At 37.5% G+C, this 22,102-nt stretch overlaps 1 protein-coding gene across 5 annotated transcripts in view; it reads right to left on the reverse strand.

Annotated features, from left to right (window-relative positions):
* Positions 1 to 22,102, reverse strand: part of Pde1a (phosphodiesterase 1A) — a 267,795-nt gene that overhangs the window by 244,175 nt on the left and 1,518 nt on the right. The window lies entirely within an intron of this gene.

Genomic DNA, 22,102 nt, shown 5'->3' on the forward strand with positions numbered 1-22,102 from the left:
ACAAGCAATTTCTCGGCTTCAACTGTTGTCAAACATACATTATCCCCAAGGATCTACTATAGTAGCTACAAAAGGACAGAAGACTAGCCAAGGTTTCAAACACACTTCATTGTATAAACCATCTGCCCTGTTGTGGTGGATAGCCCTAGCCTCTTGTTGTCATGGTAAGTCCACTCCTGGGAGGGGCTGCGAAGGAGGAGTGAATCTTGTAAACCTTCTGTCCAATCAAATTTGTTAAATAAAGGCTACAGCCAGTGATTGGGCAGTAGAAGAGGAGTGGGAGGAGCCAGAGGCAGGAAAAGAGGAAGACCAGGGAGCCGTGAGAGGAAGAAGCAGCGGAGGGGCAGTTGGGGCAGTTGGTCGAAGCAGAGGGCAGTTGGTGGAGAGAGAGAAGACAAAGAAGACCTAGGAAACCGCAAGTTGTTAAGACCTCTCATAGCCGGGGAATAGTGTAGTTTAATGGTAAATCTGCCCAATCTAGGCATGCAGCATTCATTTGATACTTATTGACTTGTGTCTTTTCTTCTATGGACTACCTATGGGCAAGAGATTTACCACAACACCCTGTGATAACTTCATTCTTGTCATTACAACAGCTATAAGAGTCCCAAACAAGAACTTAAACAAAACAAAATTCTTACCAACTAGCTGAAGCATTCCTTGTCACGAACCTGACAAACACTTGCTTTTAACCCACAAAAAAAAAAAAAAAAAAAAAAATTGGACTTTTACAATAGTTTATCTAATATTTAAATAAATTTCAGGTGATGTCATGTTAGTTAAAAGGGCAACAATGCTTTTTAAAAGTCTGGAGAAAAGTTCAAGTTTTAAAAGAAATACTTTCTAGCTAGCTATGAAGTAGAAGTTATCAACTGAATTGGGCTGTGCATTATCGTTTGAAGACAACTGAATGGGCTTTACTGAGCAATCTGGAGGCAGGATGACACCTTACCTTACTACCCACCTATCTAAAGGTCTGGGGTGGATGATTTTATTTACTCATTAACATGTGTAGTTAAAGCATTTGGGTTCTAAAAAAATCAATATAAAAAGATCAGTCCAAAATTGTACTATTTCTACAGAAAATATCATGCACTTGGATATTTATAAATGTAGCCCTTCTTTCTTCGTTTTGAGCTTCCCTCCATGTCTAATGCTCACCATCCCTTTATACAAAGACTACAAATGGAAAACTCACAGCTTTGAATTATAACTCACAGAAGCATAAAAAAGTGCTGTGTGACTTGTATTCTTCCTCCAGCATCAATCCTCATCCATCCTGTGGATCCCTTGTCTGTGCCTTAGGATTAAACCCCGCTTTGTCCTTCCTCAATCATAAGACCAGTGTCGGGGCAGAATTAAAAATGACCAACATGTGGTATAAGCCAGAGCTCTACTTTCTTTCAAAGTGAAGTGTTTTCCAGCTTTACTCTTTCCACTTCCAAGCTGGGAGCTACTTGAGTTTAGAATTTCCTTCATTGTTTCCCAGCTAATTCCTACTCCCTGGGAATATCTGTTCTTCTGAACTGTCTTTCTGGGCAGGATTGCTTTTTAATTGAGTCCAGGCCCCACTTGACCTATTGAATACATGCCTTTGATGTTCCTGGTAAACCTAGTGGTCCTTCTTTCTCTCTGCTGACAAAGGTAGCTCCCATCTGAGTCTGGATCTTCAGACTGTTCCTTGGGGATGGTGAACATCTAGGGATACTGCTGACCCTCGAAATTAGCCTGAAAGCAATTGCTTTCAATTCCCACAAAATCTATATTATAGGAGTACTGATTAGTACCAGATAATCCATTTTGCACTCAGTTAATGTCTCTGTAGCATAGGTCAGTGTCTATGACTCTGTCTTTAAATGCTATGTTTTTGTATGATTGTTAGCCTTAGAGCTGCAAAGCTATATCAAGAAACCCCATTTTAACATGCTCTTGCATACAAATTTTACTTAGTACCATAGAGTTGAACAGTAACTGATCTCAAAAATTGTGTTTTATTTACTAATTCTTTTAAGTTTAAAAATTAGTAGTTTTAATGATAAATTTTGATGACTTTCCAAAATATAAGAGGGGCTATCCTGTGTTTACAGTCTGACAAAGAAGAAACAATTTCTTCCTAGATTAGGTGGGCAGCACCCACTCTAAGCTGCTGCAACATCCCCTACTCCCACCCAATGCCTTGGGTTATAATGCCCCATTTGGAATTAAGTTTATTTTTCTCTCTACCCAGATTCTAGACTCATTAATGTCCAACTGAGATCTTAAGTGACAGACTTATATAAAAGAAGATGCATGCTTAAGTCACATTCCATAGTTCAATATCACCATAATTTGGTGGATATACAGAGTCTTGAGTGTTAACTAGAGGATCCTGGAAAGAGTGATGATCAGATATGACAACGCCTCTTATGGCTCCACTTAATAGAAAACCAAATATAAGATTCCTTACATACTATAGAAATGAGTCCTCTGAAACATAATGACGATCTCACATATTTTACATGGATTTAATCCAGGAAGTCTAATGCAAACACTCTGCAATGAGAATCAAAATATTGTATTACATTTAGATATTACCATGGATTACTGAGAATAAAAACTGAAGAATGTGTCAGCTACACTATTGCTGCCGTTTAGATAATTATTCCATTTGGACAAAAAAATGCTTAATGCAATTTTATCTTTTTATCATTTTATATTTCATATATTTATTGGAAGGAAAAAGAAAAATACTGATACCTCATCACTGCTCAGTGACAATTTGGCCACATTCCATATGGTAGATATTTGAACTCAACGTGATCTGTTTTAGAGAAACAGAATGCTAAACTCTGCGTTCTCAGAGTCTGTTCATCATGAGCATCAGTCAGCTTTTTAGTATTTCTTTTAAATGTGAGAAGACAATTAAGAATGGCCAGACCTCTGAAGGAAGCCATAAAGATGCAGTAAAACAAAGATCACAGAAACAGAGTGTTTATACAGAAGGAAAGACGCTTATCAATACATTCATTTCAGAGCTATAAAAATGAATGAGGGAAGTGCTATGCATGAGATCACGCCAAAATAAAAATGAAGCAAATGTTGAGAAATCATTAGAATGATTAATACTTTTTAATTGAAAAAAATCAACAGGAAAGGGGGAAAATGTAAGAAAATTTGGGATTTAATCCTGACTGTACAATGTAAAAATTCAAAGAGAAAGAAAAATGATCAAATTAAGTAGAAATGAAAAGTTCTTCCCAAACTGAAGAACAAACCAATTTCAACAACAGTAGCAAAAATGTGTACAGTGACGTTATTATCAGAGCAAGGACATGAAAGAGATCCCTAGATCCCAAAGGTCAGGCAAGGTATGACAGAGCTCTTCATGATGGCAGGGCAGCATCAGGCTCCTTAGTAACAGTGATGAAAGTTAAGGAACATTGAAGTTGTGTTCATAAAATCCTGGAAGCTAGTATTTTTAAATTATCTTAGAGCTAATTAAGCTATGTCAAATTAAAATGTACATATTTTACCTGTATTTCCTGTGTGTATGAATACATGCATGTGTGTGTATGTGTGTGTATATGCATGTGTGTGGGTGTATGTTGTAATTTTTGGTATGTGGGTATGTCCACATGAAAACTCCAGGCCAACTTTCTATCTTCTTCAGTTTCTCTCCACTTTTATTTTCTGAGACAAGTCTTCAACTGAACCTGAAGCATATCAATTTGGATGAGAGTGCTGACCAATGAACTTCAGGAGTCCATCTGTCTCTATTCCTCAAGTGTTGGGGGTTATAGCATGATTCCACCCCAAACCTCAACATGGGTTCTGGGTATCAGCTCAGAACCTCATGCTTGTGTGGCAACTTTACAAACAAAGCCATTTCCTCAGTCAGCAAATGCACTTTTAGAAATGTAACTCCCAAGAGCCCTCACTGAGAAACATTGGGGAAACCAATCTAAATGAGAGGAAACCAGGAAAGAATGGGATCTAGTGATGCATAGAACACAGGAAGCCAAACAATTGTGGTAGCGAGACTCCCTAAAATGAATGCTGTGGCCAGAGAATATGACAGAGCAAAGAAAGAAAAAATGTCTTTCAAAGACTAGGCCATAAGAAGCATATGATGACCAAAATGTCTGAGCCTACTTCCCTGTCCTAGCCCAAGGCCATTTTCATGTCTGAAGCCTACTTCCTTGTTCTAGCCTAAAATTTAGATTCCTGCCTGAAATTACTTCTAGGGGATGACGTCTGAAATGTAAATAAATAAAATATCCATTAAAAAAAGAAATAAAAAACACATGATATGTTTGTAAATATGGGAAATATATTACATGCATTTATAATTTTTTAGATGACCTTGGAAAGAAAGAATTAGTAATAGGTACATAGTCATTAAAGCAAAAAAAAAAAATTACTAATTTTCATGATGGTTCAGAAATGAAACTAATTCAGTCATAACATTATAAACATCAAATACTGACACACTGGAATGATAATAGAACTGTATTGTAAGTGAAAGATTGGAAGGAGAGTGGTCAAAGATTAGTCTTCATCCTCAATTTTCATTCATTCTTACAGTAGACAAAAAGTAACTCTTCCAATAGATAGTTAAGAGACAATATAATTATTGTTTTTAAATAAGGATTTAGGTCTAAAAAAGAAAAATTAAACAATGAAAGCCAAGGTCAGAAAAATCAGATCTGGATGCCTTTATGTGAGGAAGAAAAACCCCATTTAAATTGTCTTGCAGTACTCTGATAGTTAGGTTTAACTGTACACTTGATACAACCTAGAACCCCCTGGATAGAAAGTCTCAGTGAGGTGTTGTCTACATTGGGTTGTTCTATGAGCACACCTATAGAGGATTGTCTTAAGTTAATCGATATCATAAGACCTATCCCACTAAGGGCAGTTTTATTCCCTAGGCAGAGGGTCCTAAACTACCTAAGAAGGTAGCAAGCAAACTGAGTACAAACAAGAAATGTGGGGAAGTGCATTCGTTTCTGCTCCTGGCTGCTTCCATTCCCATCACTCTGACTTTCTTGCAGTGACAGACTATACCCTGAAATTCTGCACTAAAAATAAACTGTCTCTCCTAAGTTGCATTTTGTAAGGAGGTTTTATCACAGCCATACAAATGAAAGTAGGACAGCTGCTATTTTATTACTATAATAAAAATGAGATTTAATTTTTTGAGAATATATGTGCTGTTTATAAATGATTGATACCAAGAAAAACAATTTTATATTTCTTATAAGTTCTAGTGAAAGTATGGCTGGCACTTTGGTACATTCAAGTATAGCTTTGGGAGAACAAATAGAAGTGATTGGGTCCTGGATAATTTCAGTCCAATTCTCCAGAAAAACAGCAGGATAGAAAGAGGAGACCCAAGGAGTAAGAAAAAGTTTCAACTCACAAACTGTAAATGTGCACATATTACCTGTGGAGACTCACCACAGAGAATTCTAGGATTAAAGGAATTATTTTGGATACCTTAAGTGGCTTAGCATGGCTATGGACCTAGGAAACAAACATACAGACCCTACCTAGCTTCAACCCCAGGAAGCATCTCTTAGAAAGACATTAGCACCTCCATATTAATTGAAGCCAAGGTTTACATTAAACCTCAGTGTCCAATGACTTATGAATGAAAAAAGAAAATGTGGTATACACACATGACTGAAGAGTACTGAGCCACAGAAAAGAATGTAATCCTGGCATTTGGAGCCATATGGCTGAAACAAGAGGACATTGTCAACTGAAATACACAAGGTATAGAAAACTATGTAACACACGTTCCAACTCACTAAGAGGCTAAAAGAGGTGATTTCACAGACTTAGAGAGTAGAGCCCTGGGAGGAGAGTGATGAGGAAGGACAGAGGAGGTTGAATCAAATGGGGCTAAAACAAAGTTACAGAGAACAGCAAGTTATTGTATGCTTTGTGCAGAACAAGAGAGAATTTTGAAGATTTCTACACAAGTGGTGACTGCTTGAGAAGGAAATGCCAATCATCCTAATTTAGCCATTAATATTTGTGTGCACAAATATTTGTAATCACACTCAGCCACATAAATCTGCAATTACAGTGGCTCAACTAAACGGACAAGAATTATAGCGGGGTGGGCTATTCTCAGCTTTCCTAGTTCCCCTGTAAGCCATATGACTTATTATAATGAAAAATAAAGATGTCTGTCTGCAAGGTTTGTTGGTTTGTTTGTTTGTTTGTTTGTTTGTTTGTTTGTTTAAAAATTATGTAGGGGAAAACAGCATGGAAATAGACTTCAAATGAGAAACCCTGAAAGATCTGATCTGAAACTTAGCAAATCAGGCTGGGCTGTAGTGTGCAGTAGAATATTTCCCAGCATGCATGAGGCCCTGGCATCCATCTTTAATATTGGGGTGTTAAGGAGGGTTTTATCAGCAAAAAAATTGCATAAGGTGAATTTTTTAAAATATTGAAGTAGCTTATACTCCTGCAAATAAGTTTAATGCAAACAAAAATAAAATAATTAAGTTGTTTATTTTACTGTGTTTTGTGGTATACATGTATGTGCATGCATTTGCTGTATACCTCTGTGTGTCCATGTGTGCAGAAGCCAGTTAATGTTGTCTGATATCTATCTCTGTCATTCTCCACCATATTCCCTTGAAAAAAGGCTTTTCACTAAACCTGGAGCTCACTAACTTTGGGGTGGCCAGTATATCCCAGGGATCCTCCTGTCTCTTTCCACCACCAACACTGGGGCTTCAGGTGTTCATAGCCACACTGACCTTTTTGTTTCAAGATCTGAACTCAAGTCTGTGTGCCTGCGCAAGTGTTCTTACCCAATGGGAACTCTCCCCAGGCTCAAGAGTCAATTTTGTAAACACAAAAGTCGATATAAAATCCATCCACAAGTGTCCTTTCCTTTAACTCTGAATATCATAGCCTATGAAGTTGTGTGTGTGTGTGTGTGTGTGTGTGTGTGTGTACACGCACTAATATTGATAAAAGTGAAAAAGAATTAACCTTTTACTTGTCTCCAAAACTTAACAGCACAGTATGATAGTTACTGGAAGAAAGGTACATTCATATCAAAATGCATACTTACATACATTATTTCATGTGAGTGTGTTTGAGCACATGCATGTATGCATAGGTAGAATTTGTTATAAAACTTCAACCAAGCAAGCTTTACTCTTGTAACAAATATCATAGAAAGGAATAGTTAATTGCTCCTGTAGCTTGTGCAGACTTATATAGCAATGTAGCTCTCAAGAGAGAACTTAAAGTCTCATGCAGCTGAAGCCATTGCACCTTTAAAGCAAGAACACCAACCTTATGCAGGGCCACAGTCCCCACACACTGTGATTAAACAATGTTCTTTCACTGCACATGTGCCTGTTGATTCTGACCTCTCACTGATGTTATCCTGTCTCACCATCAGCACCATAGGCAGTCAAGCCCCATCATTAAAAAAAGGTGAAGAGAAAGTCTTGTTATATGTTTTCACAACAACATGAGATCAACCACCAAAAGGAATTTAAGTTTCTTGGCCAAATTCAGCCTCATTAATTTCTGGAGCCCATTTTTGTTACTGTATAGACATTATTTTAAAGACTGTTGTCAAGGAAAAGCATCTTAAAATTAGATCTGCCAACTTTGCTCTCATTACAGAAATGGCCACACTTCTAACAGCCTCTTCTGTTTTGAGGATAAAACCTGGTAACTAAACGCAAAGGAGCTAACAGGGGTCTTCTACAGAGAAAAAAAAACTAATTTTGCCTCTGTTCAGTCATTTCACAAACTGAATTTCTTGTATAAGGCTATCTACATAGAATGTATACTTATTACACAATTATGGGTATTTAAGAACAAAAGATCCCTGATTCTAGTGTCTAACTCCAGGGACTCCTTACCCACTGAACCCCTAACCCCTTGACCTCACTCATGTTTTCATGGCTTGTTGTTCTTCACACATTCTCATCTCTCATCACTAGATTTCAGTCAACTTTTAATGTCTTTAAAGAGGTCCTCAAGTCTACATCCCCCCTCTCCGTGGCTATCATACTTGTGTTCTTTGGCAAAACATGGGCTCGGTAAATCCAGTTCTGTGCCCACTATCATGTTATTGTTATTTTTATCTCTTACTGTACATAATTTATAAATTAAATTTTATCATAAATATATGTGTGTATGGGATGACACTATCTGCACAACTCAGTACTGTACATAGAGGCATCCAGTGGCAGACATTTTACCACTGCCTCCATAGGTACCATTGTCATTAAGATCAATGAACCTTCACCTAAACAGCTGTTGTGACCTCATAACACACTCTTGGCCTTCCACAACTCCCCACTCATTAGTTCACTTTCTACAAAACAGACATTATATTTTTCAAACATAATAAGATACTCTATCTCTATCACTGCAAAGGCCTTCTATTATGTACAAACACAATCCTAATTTCTTATGTTGCCCTAGTTGTATCTTAAATAATCTAACTTCTGATTTTTTTAATCTTCTTCTTCTTCTTCTTCTTCTTCTTCTTCTTCTTCTTCTTCTTCTTCTTCTTCTTCTTCTTCTTCTTCTTCTTCTTCTTCTCCTTCTCCTTCTCCTTCTCCTTCTCCTTCTCCTTCTCCTTCTCCTTCTCCTTCTCCTTCTCCTTCTTCTTTCTTCATCATCATCATCATCATTTCCTCCTCCTTCTCCTCCTCTCTCTCTTCTTCTTCCTCCTCCTCATCTTCACTCTAGCATCACTGGACTTTAGAGCTTCTTCAAATATAACAAATTCACCCTTGCTTAAAGTGTTCTGCCTTTGCCTCCATGTGCACAGAATGCCAGGGAATTCAGCCTACTTTGCTGAACCCATCTTTATAAGTTACTGTCAGGTAATGCTCTTCCTGACCGCTCATTTCTAAAATAGCTACTTTGACATTCTCAGGAACTTTGTTGCTTTAATTATGCTCCCATTGCAAATATACTATATATTTTTTTTATTTCTTTACAATTCATCCTTATCATCAACATATAAGCTCTTTAGAGGTTGGAATTGCATACCTTCTGTTTATTATCCTATCCCTGGTGTCCAACATAATGATAGAACTCTCCATGTTACAAATGAATGAATTTTGTTGCATAAACAAGCAAATTAACTTGTCTTATAGAAATGGGATAATACAATAATGAGTCTTATTTTCCAAAATACATGAATGTAGTCTACATGAACTTACGCTATAACTTCTTTTTTGTTGAGGATGCCCATTCCTAAGTCAGTGAGAATTGGTGACTAAGATTGCCATAGTATGACTCACACTGTGAAAATTGGTATTTACTTGTAGAGAAAAAAGTACACATAGTTAGCAAAACAATCTAGATTTATCAAGACGATCTTTCTCAATTCTCTAATGTTATGGTTGCATTTTAACATCTCTCCCTAGGGAACTTTACAGTTACCGTTTCTAACCCCAGAGGTCTCTTAAGTGATTCTATACGACTTCTTATTTTCCAGGTACTATCAGGAGATCAACAAACTCTGCTAATTATAGAAAGAATGTATTACACAAATTATGCAGGATTCGACATTTAAAAACATGAAAGTGAAGAAAATTATTGTAGTATTGTATTTCAGCCTTTTTATTTTGTAACCTATGATGAATTTTTTTTTACAAATCACTTCATGTAAAATAGAGAAAAAGAATATGTAACAAAGTTAGTTGGGGAAGAATGCTAGGAATATTTTAATCCCTTATTCTGGTCTGGTTGTGAATTTCATTTTGGAACACTTTTAGTCACTAATCTTGCATAATCCCTTTAATCCATGTTACAATTTTGGCTGGATGAATTATTATTTAGAATAAATAATGTGCAATTGAAAAATAATTTTTCCTAATTGAAATATGATTCATATGACAGGATGAATCCAGAGGGAAAAATATCAACTGCTAACCTGTTAGATTTAGTTTGTGCCTTGTCAGACTCTGCCTCTGAATGCCAGATACAGTGAAATTCAGGAACTCTTAAAATTCCTCAGTCACCTTAGGAAACTCAAGAGGATGTTGATTTGCAGCTATTAACTTTTTTTTTTTTTAATGAGAAGAAATCTGCAAGGTAAAGATGAGTCTTCCACTCAACCGTAGACAAGAAGCCATCAACTGAAAACTACCACTAATGGATTCAGTTCCATTTCCCCCAAGTTTAACCAAGTTATCTCCTGCCTAACTCCTTGAGGCTAGGAACTCCACTGGGCAGTTACCTCTTCTCTACCACAAGGCCACAAGACTAATTGTGGAAGATATTTTTGCCAGAATCCTAAGTATTCAATAATATCTTAAAAGAACATTTGACTTTTTCTGGATAGTTTAATAAGTTGTGTTCAACCTCTCTTTGCATTCTACTCATAAGGTCATTTTCAGTAGTTAACGTTCATATCCATCTTGTATTTGAAAGAAGAATGGAGAGAAAGCAAGCACATTGCCTTACATACAGCTGCACTAAATGTCGCTCAAAGTGACAGCTACCATTTGTAAATATTCTGTGCTATGCACAGCATGCGAGCACCTCAGTTGTGCCATTTTTATCTATTACAATAATCTTTCTTTTTGACAATAACTTCCACTGAGTATCATTTAACTTGGGGTTCTGTTATTTTGCCTGTGCTAATGTAACATCCCCGATCATCTTTGACTACTGAGGCTTTTCTGGCCCTTTATTCTCTTCCTTGCTACAGAGTAGATCAAGGGGAGTCCATACACGACCTTTCAGCCATAACTCGTGTGACTTCTCATGCCATGTCATTCAGTTGTGAAGCATTTTTGGATTCCTGCTTTATGCTATCTGCTGTGCCAAGTACTCGGGACATAATAAAGAGTGGAGAAAGTTCCACCTCTGCTGTCTAACCTCAAGGGGGATATAAAAAATTATTTACAAAACAGACTGATTCACAGCTAAATGAATGATAATATTTAATAAGCAATGATGCTGAAGCAGGAAGGGCACTTGGAGAATCAGAAACATTCACCTCATCTAGTTTCTGGTAAGCAACAATACCTCTTTGATTTTAATGTCACTGCACCAATTAAGGCCCCAAGTTTCCTAGTTCCCTGCATGGTCTTTCTAAAATTCAGCCCTAACTTGATGGTGTTTTTCCACAGATAATGCTTCTTAGCCATCTATATTAAGTTTTGAATTAAATTAGAAAAGTCTTTATTCTACAAACCCAGCTTCCTGCTTTCTGAGAAACGAGTTTACAGAGATATTTCTGCTTTAATACAAACCCTAAAGCCATCACTGTAGCGTTAAACTAACATTGCACCTGAATTTATAAAGATCAGTAGTAGTCGAAAATTAATCAATAGGTCAATTTTAAATAGAACCATTTTACATAAACCTTAAAATAGGAAGATTAAAAAATACAGCCAAGAATGAAGCTAAGTCATACTTCTTTTGCATGTTCAAACCAATTACCCAAGAAACAAACAAACAAAAAGAAACACACACACACACACACACACACACATACACACACACATACACACACACACACACACACACATACACAAACACACAAAGGTTGCTTTTTTGTCAACTCTACTTGAAACAATGAGTGAGGAAAACGGGTTGATGCTTAATATGAATAAAAAATGGAAAATTTTGTAATAAATTGAGAATTAGGTTGGTAAAGTAAACATACAACCTAGTATCATCCTATGGTATTTGGCTATGGTTACATGAACGGAAATGGAGGTCAGCAAACAGCAAATGACTCGTTCAGACAGACTCTAAAACTGAGCTGAGCCTGTCTCTCATGACTAACAACTCCATCTCAACTCTCAGGTGCAAGACCCCCATGCTCCGGCTCTGATTCCTACAGTCTGTTCTCTCCATTCATTTTTTTTTAATTCCTTCCTTGTTATTTTACTAATGTTCCTTTGAACCAATCAAAAATTAGCAAATGTTTCTGTACTCATGAATACAAAAGTGGAGGCTATGATTTCTTTCTACCTCTTTCATGTCTGAAAAGATAATCATTTGATAAAATATTTTGAAAATTAGAGGATTTATGTGTTTAGAAGGAATTAAATATAACACCACTTGGTACCTTTACTTTGTGCTTTCAAAGAAGAGACCTAGAATACTTGGGATTGGACCCTGCCAGGCCCTGTATGACCTGTTGTCAGGGCAACAGGATGTCGGGAAAGTCCTAGCCTTGCCAGTCCCTGTTGCTAGGGTAACAAGATATGAACCATCTTCTTTTACACAACTGTGTAGCTTCTCTGCCTTACTCCTCGTCACCTTTCTATTTAATGGGAAATTATATTGATTCATGGAAATCTAACAACAATATGACTTCAGTACACAGGCCACTGAAAGGGCAGGCTTTGGTAGAAATATTGTAAGATAATATACATCATTTATACTGCTCCTAGCAAAAACAGCATGGAAGAAATTTCACTAAACTGATTTTCAGAAAAAGAAGACCTCCATATTTTACTTTCCTAACCTCTACAATTTTTAGTAATTGTTTAATAAATAAATTATAAATGACGGGAAAAGAAAATGATACCACATAGAAGAAACTGTTGGAACCATAAAATGACAGGAAAAAAATTCTTTAGGGAAATAACAGAGAAGTATCTGTGTGAACTGACCCCAAACCTTATTGCTCCTAAAGAGTGAGCATGTAATTATCCCTTTGCAATGGTGAAGAAATTGTCTAGTATGGGCTGTCCTCGCCTACATGTCTGGTACCTATGGAGAGGCTTCAATTGAGTGGTGAATATCTACTTTGTATGTCCATCTTGACCAGGTTTCTTTACATGCTGCACTGAGACATTGGAGACAATTAAGTGAGAATAACCCCAGTGAATAGTTCCTTCCCTGGCTTTTCTTACAAAACATTGCCAAAGTCCCATTGGCCAATGCACATTGCATAACCAAGAGTCACTATCAAAGGGGCAATCCAAGAGCATGGATACACAAAGTCATGAACGAACTGGATCCCGAGAGTAAAGAGCGTGAGGCAGGGTTGGGGTAGAAGGAGTTCTGAAGAACTGATACACGCTAGAAAGCTCGAGATATTAAAGCAGAGGTTTTCTGGAAAATAAAGAGTCAAGAGGACCACACATGTCAAAAATATGCCTATTATTTGTATTTGAAAGAGTGAGAAGTGCTGGAAAATTGGAACGTTCTGAAATCCAGAAAGGAGCTTTTTAGTCTGGATACTAAAGACAGCCTGGGAAAGGACACGGTTTCTATTTGCCTCAGAGAGTGAAATGGAAGAACCCCAAGCTGATTTTTCTGACATAAACAAAATGGAAAAAGACTGCTCACTTCACTTGAAAGAAGACCATTATTATGTGCTTAAAATCTTTTATGACAAGAAAAGGAGGGTTATCATAAAGGAAAAATGTCTAGTTCTAATCTTCAGAGTCATAGATTCAGCCTCATTGGCCTATAAAATATTCTGGGCCTTTTCTTTCAGTCATTTGGGGCACAGAGTCAAGAAAACTAGAGTAGTATTGCAAAGGTCTAAGATCTGATGGACAAAGGGTTTTAGAATATCAAATTCATGTGTAGATGCTAGCAAGGATCACAGTGTAAGTCAGTAAACTGAAGAACTGGTGGCAGTGCTCATCCTGGGGTGCAGGGAACAACTGTGAAGAGTTTCTGACATCTACAAAATGTAAACCAAGTGCTGCCTCCCTCCAGACTTCAGCCTCAAGCATGCAGAGCTGGGCAAACAGACAGCAGGATTGTGGGAAAGTCAAAACAGGAGACTTGTTTTAATTCCAATTGTATCTTGAGCACTAAGTTGAAGTATCTAAGCCAGTGTTAGATGGAGTCAGAATGGATCTGAGAATCTAGCTCTTCCCTACTAACTATGGAGCCGTGGCCAAGTGGCCACGGTTGGGGGCCCAGCTTTCTCAGTAGAAAAACGGGAGATGATTATTTTGAAACATATACATCAAAACCAAACCACTTCAGAGTGTGTTGTATGTGCCATGTACATTTGCATGAATGTGCCATACCTTTATGTGCACATGCCCTTGATTAGCAACGTAATGGGTAAAATGGACACACTCTGTGAAAATCTTTTAAAGGGAAAATGTTTCAGAAAGTATCAGACGCAAAAACTTTATACGTGTGATTACTTCTAAAATTCAATTCTGAAATATTTTAATAAGAAGTAGGGTCAATCCTGAAGTTGTACAGTTTTTCTTCATCTTGTTCTTACTGGAATCTAACTAAGGCTTAGAAAGTCATTGTAAGTAGATCCAAAACAGAGTCAGAACACAGTGTTTTTCCTAACAAATGTACTTTGATTTTCATCAGAATTATCTAGAACCTGATGCAGGGGAGTTCGTTGGCCAGCATGCTCGTGTAGAGTTGGGTACTGCTTTCATTATTCTGTGCCTGTGGTTCTGAGGATTGACCACAAGACCTCATTCTCTACCATTGAGTCACATCCCAGCCTTCATGCACAGTTTAATTAAGATCTATTTTTTTTCTTCTCCTGAAGCTTTTGGTGCTTAGAAACCAACTAGTTTTTTATGACACATTATAAATTTATTTGAGTAGCTATAAATGTTGAATTATCAAATAATACCAAATACCAAAAATTATCTGCATCCTTAAGCAGGTAAAACCTATTTAGTAGAAACCTGTCTTTTAATATTTTATAAAATATACAATTAATCTTTAAACAACTTCAAAAGAGTATAGCGTAAAGAAGTCCTAAAGATGACACTTCATTTTTATACTTCTAATGACTCATTACCAGTTTTGTGTCCTTTGGCTTTCATTTATGTTTCTGTATGTATGTGTGTATTTCCATGTGTGTACATGTTTGTATATGTTTGCATGTATATGATCATATTGTGGGGGTGAGTGCATATGTATGTGTGGCTACATGCATATGGAGACCCAAGGTTGGTATTGGGAATTTTACTCTATTGCCTTTCAAATTTGTTCATCATGGGTCTTTCAATAAAACCCAGAAATTGCTAATATGACTAGTCTCTCTAGCCAGCTAGGTTTCAGGATAAGCATGTCTCCACCTTCCAAGGCTAGACTTACAAGTATCTGTCATTCTCACCTAGCACTCTATATAGAGTCTAAGACTCCAAACTGTGGTTATGCTTGCTTGGCCAAAGACTTTAACCGCTGAGCCATCTCCCCAGCTTCCATTTTTATTCCCTTAACTTTAGTTAACCATAGCTAACACTAGTCTAGCTGACTGAAACATGGTACAAGATAAAATATAGAGGCATAATAACAATGACATTTTCTAAAATATGTCAGCAAATGGGTAGACATGGGACATAACAGCTGCTATTGAGAAGTCAACTGATTGCAAACCTGTAAGTAACTCGGAAACTCTGTCTAGCCTGCAGCTAGACATGACCATGGAGAGCTAAACTCCACTTTAAAACACCAATACATCCTTCCACTGTGAAACTCTCAAGGCTTCTCAGCTGTCTCTCTGGGACCCTCTACCTCCAGCACCAAGGTAACGAAAGTACTTCAATTTTAAAGTATACCATACTGAGGAAAAGAAGCTGAGGAACATCTGTGAGACAAGGTCCACTGGGCTAAAAGAAAGCTTTATTAAATTGGCCATTTTATTCTGCCTACTAATTCTGGTAACAAAAGTACCTTTAAAGGTATAGAATTTTGGAACCGGGCTGGCACATTCCTGTAATCTCGGCAATTGGTAAACACAGGCAGGAATATTGCAAGTTTGAAACCAGCCTGTCTTACATAGTGCCAATCACCTCAAAATATATGGCTCAATATGCAAGATTAGCAATAATAACTGCTAAGGTTTGTGGAATTATAGATACGATTCAAGAAATATTTAATTAGCCATTAATTTAAACTCTTCAACATCTGTGAGATAGAAGATATTTCCAGTTCACGCATGAAAAACTAAGGTATTGAAAGATAAATCAACATAGATACCATATGTTGGTGAGTAGTGGGGACACCATAACTAAAGAATGGGTGTTGTAGGGGTATTAATGATGACAGTGTCTGAAAGACCTCCCGTGGCCACGGATGTGCTATGGTGCTGTCATATAATTTATACAACTGTTGTTATGTTGACTTCAAGGTATGAAAGCATTAGATCCTAGTACTTTTCTCTGCATCTAAACCCTTTTCACTGGAGAAGCTTCCTGGGCCCCTTTCCTTCTTTGCTGCAAATAAAAGAATCACCTGTTTGGATTATGAATAGTGGTGGATGCAGCTGGGCTTGGAGACTGGATTTTTTTCCTCTCAGTGAATAGGGAAGACATCTATGCATGGAGAAAGTAGAGTCTCATCTGTACTAAGACATGAGGTAAATTAGGAGGGGAGATTTTTCAAGATCTATACTTGCGGAGGTTAGAGGCTGTCAGGGGCCCTCTGACACATTAAGCTGCACACCAAAGCCAATGAAAGTTTTATTACATTAAAACATATACTTTAATCCATAGTCCATAGAGTGGACTCCTAAATCCATCCCTCACCAGATTCTGAACTTCATCAGGGATTGGCAGTGTCATTTATTAGGCCCTCTCACACACTAACATCCTAGGTATCACTTTTTCGCTGTCTCAGTTGGAAAGTCTTCTCAGAGAAATCAACCATGACCTTCCTAAAAGAACCTTGGTGCCTATTCACAGTCTACTTTTTAGCGCAGGCTAACTTGCTTTTTATAATTCACCTTCTTGTTGTTCTGTTGTCTGACACGCATGTATAGGGAAAGTGATTGAACATTTCCTGAATGAGTAAATGAATGGTGAGCAAAATAATTAGGTTTCACAGGTAGAAGTAAAGCTCAGAAAATTAATAACATTTGCACGTCGCCTGACTAAGAAAAATAGATAGCTAAGAAATAATAGATTGCCATCTTAATCCCACCAAAAGAACATTTATTCCATAGATAATAATAAAATATTTTTTGAAACATTGAGGTTTGTAACTTTAAATATAAACTCGGAAGTAAAAACAGTGGTAAGTGATTTTTACCAAACCATGTTAGTCTCGTGGTTAAAATACAATGTTTTAAGGAGATCCACTTGTAGTTTCTTGCTGCTGCTATAACAAAGTTTATCGCAAAACCCAGTATCTTAAAATATACAGGTTAAGTTGTCTTCTACTTGGAATATCATAAACTTGATGTCACTTTCACTGAGCTAATATCAAGGTGTCAGCTGGATAACATTCTCCCTGAAGACTCTGGAAGACTTCATGTTCTACGTTCTTGAGATCCCCATATTCTTTGGTGCATGGCATGCTTTGCCCAGTCTCAGGGCTGGAGTCTACAAGCCATCCCTTCTCACACCACTCTATTCCACCTCCTCCTCGTCTGCCTGGATTCAATTGTCAAGAGGTTCTGTGGGGTGATCTAGATGGTCTGGGTGATCCAGGATAAGAGATCTAGTTGAGAGTCAACTATTTGGAAACTTCAACCTCGTATCCTGCTTTAATCCTGTTTTCTAGGTAGGATAATGTTCACAAATACTAGAGAATAGAAAGTGTCTGACCCTAAGGTAGAACTAGTCCATCTACCATGAGGTCTGGGGACTCTTTCAAAATTTCCTTTCTACATTCTTTTCTGGTGCTGTTTCTGGATAACTATTCTGAGAATGCCTCTGTTTTAGAAGATAAACACAGACCTATGTACAAATTCATGCTTCACAAGATACATGAGTAAGTAATTGGGGAGACTTACATCTTAGAGTCATTTATATGCACACATAAGAGTGCACAGCGTATATCCTCACAGTTCTAGCTACTAGTACATAATAGTTTGCTTTCTTCCATCTTCTCGGTGCCTTTTCTAGCTGTGCATCTGTCTCCAATCCTGCAACTTTGCATTCAGAAATCAGGATTATCTTGTAATTCTCTAATACTCTACAGTCATTACAGAGCTGAGGGCTGGGAATACAGGAGTAAAACAAGGAAAGTGAACTTGAGAATTGAACTCAGAAGCAATGGTTCATAAGAGAAGGTAGATTTTGGAATGGAAAGTAAGGTTTCAGTTATTTTATAAACCAAAACCAGCCTAAAATGGAAAGCCGGAAAGAATTTTCTGTGTAAGGAAAATCCCAGCAGAGATGCCGGGCGTTTCTTAACAAGGTCTCTATTGGCACTGAAGTAGAACAGTTCCTCCTGATGAAGGCGTAGCCTGAGCTCTGCAGGAGAGACTCTTCCCGGCTTCAGCCGTGTACCGAAGGCGGAAGTATTGCAAGCTGACTACGTGGAAACTGCCCCTATACAGACAGCCATTGGAACAAGAGTTACAAAAGTAAGCTCAGTCCTCAGATGACTGAAGAAGGATGTTTATTCAAATGAGCAAAGGCAGTATGCAGCGTTTCTTAGAGTCAACCTCAGATCTGGTTAGGAGGGAGTCAGAAAACAGAGGCCTAAACAGGGACTTCTAACACGAAACAGGGATACGGAGATGCTATGGATGACACTAAGCATTGACGCGCAAACGGGAGCAGCTGTAAAGGGTGTGAAGTGGGAGATTTAAAGCATCCTTTTTCTTTCTTGTTTATGAAGCTGCTTTATCTTACGGTATAATCCCAGCTCCGGAATGCTGTGTTGATACTTCTTGCCAGTTACAATCTTTGCCTAGTTTAAATACGCACAGAAGTTACATCTTAGAAATGGGGCCCGGGCCACTCCCTATGATAACCATACATCAGACTGCCTTCTTCAGCAAATGAGTTAATTAGTACTAAGGAGTAATAGAGTCCTTCCACCCTCATTCACGTTCTACTTCCCTACAGTTCACCCTTTACTGCTGATGATTAACGTTTATCATTAAAGCGAGAGGAGAAGCAGCTTCACTTGAAGTTCTCCGGTTTCATCGCATTCACAATGCCACACATCCGAACATCTAGACATTTGTAAAAGATAGGAGAGACAGGTGGCAATACAGATAACATCAGCAATCCAACAAGAAAGGATTATTCAAAGTCTAGCCGGCTCTTGTCCTATGCTCATATGACCTGAAGGAGCCAGCAATAATGTCTAGCTACTTTGTCGTTTGGAGGAGTTCAGGTTGTCTTTGCTTCTGTTGAACGACCAAGTGAAATAATACATTGGGTTAGTTTCTTTGACAACTTCACGTGGTTTTTACTGAAAACTTTACATGATCAAGTTTCTGGAAATGCTTTTAGCTATTGGACTGAATCCTTAGAACTGAGGCACTGCCAAGGACAAGCAGCTCCGATGTTGCTACCTATGTACCACACAGTTGTGTAGGAGAAAGAAGCTTTAGTATAAAAAAAAAAAAGCATTATATCCAATATTAGAATAAAAAAAATCAGTGCCACTAATTGAAAACAATATAAAACTTTCAAGTCAACTTATCACAGAGAATCCATAAAGTCTCTGCAAAGCCCACAGGTAGGTAACTACCCTTCATATGTAGGATTGAGCTGAGGTTCCAGAGTCACAAGGAACTTCTGAACAAGAAATTGAATTTGCTGCTGGAATGGTATAAGAAAGATGAAGACTTTTCTAAACCCCGAACTATTTACAAGTTATGAATAAGTGCGTGATGATTTCAAATTACAGCTTTCTGGAGCGTCTGATGTCATAGCTATTGCTAATGCTTCCACTATTGAAGATGACGAGTCATGTCAGGATGCTAAATTGAAAGTGGTGAGGAAAATGTTACCTAAAAGTCGACAGTGTGGGGCTTGTAGGTTTTCATACGAATGAAAATAAGACTATTTCACCTTTGCTCTCCAAAAGGAATTAGAGATAGAAAGTTTCATAAGAGTGTAGGGTTTCCCAAACATGGAGTAAAAACAACTCCAAAGGGTGAATAGATGAAGTTAGGAGATGGCTTCATTGGTAAAGTGCTTACTATATAAGCACAAGGACCTACGTTTGGATATCCCCAACACCAATGGGGAAAAAACAGCCCAAAGGCTGCCTGCCTGTAATCCTGCCACTGCAATGCCAGAGATGGATGGATTCAAGTGGTTTACATGACAGCCAGTCTAGCTAAACTGCTCAGCCCCATGTTCAGTGAGGTCTTGTCTCAGAAACTAAGCTGGAAAGTGAACGAGGAAGAAACCCTGACCGCTGGTCTCCATATGCACACACACATACATGCACACACATATATGCACACCTGTAGATGCATCCACACGTACATTCATCCACACACTTGCAACATGCACACACTAAAAAGATTCATGAAAGAAATGAGCTGAATACTCTAGCAAAATTGATACTTAATTTAGATTAGCAACGTTTCCACATGTGTTACAAAATTTGTCATTATTTCTATGGACTCAAATGAGTATACAAACCAGGTGTGGTGGTGCATACCTCCAATCCAAACATTAGAGAGAATGAAGCAGGAAAATTATAAGTTTGAGAATAAACTAGTGTAAAGAGCAAAACTATATTTTTAAAAAGGTATCTAAAATATCCTATATAAAATCTCTATGAAAGACTTTCTAAGTATCTTCCTGTAATGGCTGTGTTTTCCATGTTGCATGAATAAATATTTCATTTATTTTCATCTCCACTTGAATTTAACCTTAAAATGTACATACTGTATGCCAAATTAAAAATGGATAGCCTGCTGAAAAACACCAATATGTTTATAAAGTTGGATTCCATAAAAGAAAATGAAATAAAATCCTTTCCAAATAAAGTATCCAATAGCCACCATTGAGTCTATTTTATCAAAATAAGAAATCATTTCAAAACTGTTTAATAGCATTCACAAGTGACAGGATTTTCACTGCAGACACTTAAAAGTAGAATCCCAGGAGCAATCCTGATGAGGTAAAATTCTGCTTGAACCAGTGTTGTGTTTTAAAGAGGTGAGGCATTTTCATCAAGTGGATAGGGAGTCCCGAACATCACTGCATTGGAAGCAGACTACACAAAAGACCATAATTAAACAATTTGCTTGTCATTAGTCATGCAGATTTTAAACTTAGAGCTTCTTGCTTTGACAAGCCTAAGCCAGGAACTCTGAAAATGTCTTAAGTCAAAGTGCAAGGAAAAGGAATGAACCGAAATGCAAATTTTTTCACGCTTGAATACAGAAGCACTGAGTCACTTTAATCAGTAGGAATGGCTTTAAAACATTAAACTGGCTGGAGATCATTAAGTGATTCTGGGTAGCAATAGCTCCAAAGGAACACAGCATGTGCACACACAGATATACGCTACTGTCAACTCACAAAGAAACTCTTATCAAATGACAAGATGAAAAGTCAGATAACTTCTCTTTAAAATGTTGGGGAAACACAGCATCAATTTTCTAATTGTTTGAAGACATATTTCTAAAGTCATTACTGTGTATCTTTTTGCCTCAGAGTAACTAAGGAAATACAATATACCAAGAGCAAACAAAACATTCTGTCCTGTAAAGGAAGAATCTAAAATAGGTTGTGATCTCAGTTATAGCAGCCCAGTACAGATACTCATCCATTAGATTAGAGCATAAATCATCTGATAATTGCCGATGGTTAATTTGCATCTATGCTAATTAATTGTGTGAACCGCCATTTGTTTCAACAGAATTGTTTGTTTCTCTAGAGAATCTGTCATCTAAATCGTCAATGGATCTTTGGAACAGATTTCTCTAGTTCATTCAATGGCTATAAATATGGCTTCCTTTTTAAAAGTTATTCTCTGCTAACTGTTTGCCTTATTGGGGTGCTTTTATACTAGGTACCACAATACCATGGATGACTTCAAGTAACAGAGAATATATATACACTGAGAGCATTGTACATCCAAATGGAGAAGACTAGAGAGAATCTGGACTTCTAAACAAAGTTTGATGTAGTTTTATAAAAGCAATGACATAAACTTACCCATACACTACTTTTCATGAAACACTGTGTAAGCACACAACAGCGTTGGAGACAGGAATCCATCAAAGCTTCTTGTCCATGGAGCACGCTAGTCCTCCAGCTACCTTTGTAACCCTAATGCTCCACTTAATTTTGAGATATGAAAATACACTTAGAAATTCCAATGACCTATAAATATTCATATTTTTATCCAAATGTTACATCGGCTTTTACAACTGTGCTCTGATGAAAACGAAGCATATCAACAGTGCTGTGCTGCAGCTCTGGCCGGAACTCACACACAC

This window comes from Arvicanthis niloticus, chromosome 2 (genome assembly GCF_011762505.2).
Source record: "Arvicanthis niloticus isolate mArvNil1 chromosome 2, mArvNil1.pat.X, whole genome shotgun sequence".
NCBI classification, from domain to species: domain Eukaryota; kingdom Metazoa; phylum Chordata; class Mammalia; order Rodentia; family Muridae; genus Arvicanthis; species Arvicanthis niloticus.